The sequence below is a fragment of the Cebus imitator genome, unplaced genomic scaffold (genome assembly GCF_001604975.1).
Source record: "Cebus imitator isolate Cc_AM_T3 unplaced genomic scaffold, Cebus_imitator-1.0 Scaffold23, whole genome shotgun sequence".
Lineage (NCBI taxonomy): Eukaryota > Metazoa > Chordata > Mammalia > Primates > Cebidae > Cebus > Cebus imitator.
This window is the reverse complement of record NW_016107338.1, coordinates 8,315,620-8,317,727: the sequence shown is the minus strand read 5'-3', so window position 1 is coordinate 8,317,727 and position 2,108 is coordinate 8,315,620. Positions and strand designations below refer to the sequence as shown.

The window sequence follows — 2,108 nt, the reverse complement described above, 5'->3', positions numbered from 1 at the left end:
TCCCAGCTACTCAGGAGGCTGAGGCAGGAGAATTGCCTGAACCCAGGAGGCGGAGGTTGCGGTGAGCCAAGATCGCGCCATTGCACTCCAGCTTGGATAACAAGAGCTAAACTCCGACTCAAAAATAAAAATAAAAAATAAAAGCCTATACAGTAGTTTGTGAATCTTGACAACCACCAGAGGGAGCAAGACGTCTTCCTAAACAAATTCTTACTGCAGTCAAGTGCAGCCTGGAAATGATAGGAAGAAGGAAATAGTTCAAGATAAACTCTGATCACCTCTGTAGTCAATGGATAGAGGCAGCCAGGTCAGGGCCAAAAGTTCTGGTTCATCTGTAACAACCAGCACAGACTCTGAGGCATCTCTATGTGCATGAGAAGAACCTGCTGTACTATGGGGAAATAAATGCCCCACTTGGGTTTTGTTTTGTGTTGAAAACTTATTTTTTGGACATGCAATTAATTAGCCTTCAGCACTTCTGTTGGGCTATCTCATATTTCTGACTTTAGGTTATTTTCTGGCTATTTGTTGCATTATGTCTTCTCTCAGTCAGGTTGTAAAACATCATGTCTCAAATTTTTTTTACATTCCAGTAACTGTCATAGCTCTTGAAACAGACTTAAATTGGTAGTTGTTGGTATGTACAGTAGAAAGAAATGTTTAAACTATAATAGTTGATGTTTCTTTGGCATGGGTTTTGTGTTTTTCTCACCAAACTCTGGACTGTGTGAGGTATACAGTTTGTGCTATATGCTCAACCAAGAGTTATCTAATATACTCAACTAAGAGTTACCTGTATACTCAGCCAGGAGTTAATTTCTGAGCTTTGTCTCACTGACTTTGATCAACTGTTTTAGATAATGAGATTACGTATTACAGAGTACTGTGTGTTACATCCTTCATATATGACTCAAATTATTGAAATTAAATTGAGTATGGGCTCACATGCATTAAATAGATTAACAAACTGGAAAGGAGCCATGCTATCTAAGTACTTCACTTGTTTTCCTGATTTTTATGGAGTTTTACATATAATTTAAAATCAGTCTCAGGTGATCATTTATTCAGCAAACATTTCTTGAACTCCTGAGTGCCAAACAGAGGTCTAGGTGCTGGGGACAAACAAAACAATGAAAACAGAATCCCTGTTTTTAGTCTAAATACTTTATTAGTTGTAGTAAGTGGTATGAAGAAAAGTTGAAGAGCTGGAAGATGTTAGTGGTTGGGGAGGATGTGTGCTCCTTCATAAACTGATCAGGAAAGGCCTCTTGGGTGAAGTGACTTTTGATCAAAGACCTAAGTTGAGTGTGAGCGGAGTGAGCCATGCAGCTGTCTGTGGGAAGAATCTTCCAGGCAGGAACAGTGCAAAAGCCCGAAGGTGGGAGTGTGCCAGTGTGGCTGGAGCAGAGTGAGCAAGAGAGTGGGGCAAGTGGGAGATGAGATCAGAAGGGTAGCAGGAGGGCAGGTCTTGTTCAGCCACGGTAAAGGGTTTGGCTTCTGGTGAAGTGGAAACTCTTGGGTGGGGGGCAGTTTAAGCACATAAATGATAGGATCTGGTGTATATTTTTAAAGGATCATTAAGTCTGGTGTGGTGAATAGACCCTTGGAGGAAGAGGGAACAAAGGTGGGCATTGAGAGACCAGTTAGGAGGCGATGGGAGGAGGGAATGGATGGTAGAGTTTTAGAATAGAGGTTGTTTTGGAGAATGGAAAAGGGAATAGAGAAATGTAATACGATTGGCAAGCAGCAGGAAGGGCTCAGTTGAGGTTAGTGATACATTAAAGCAAGATGTTTTGTCTCCTTCCCATCTTTTTCAGCTGCTTGAGAGCAGGTGCAATTTGTCTGTAGGAATCTATAGATGAGTTCAGCAAGGAGGGAGTGAGGCCGGGCGCGGTGGCTCAAGCCTGTAATCCCAGCACTTTGGGAGGCCGAGGTGGGTGGATCACGAGGTCAAGAGATCGAGACCATCTGGTCAACATGGTGAAACCCCGTCTCTACTGAAACTACAAAAAATTAGCTGGGCATGGTGGTGCGTGCCTGTAATCCCAGCTACTCAGGAGGCTGAGGCAGGAGAATTGCCTGAACCCAGGAGGCGGAGGTTGCGGTGA

General features: G+C 43.2%; 1 protein-coding gene across 3 annotated transcripts in view; it reads left to right on the top strand.

Moving 5' to 3' along the window:
• ACTR2 (actin related protein 2) overlaps positions 1–2,108 on the top strand; it is a 37,489-nt gene that overhangs the window by 30,986 nt on the left and 4,395 nt on the right. The window lies entirely within an intron of this gene.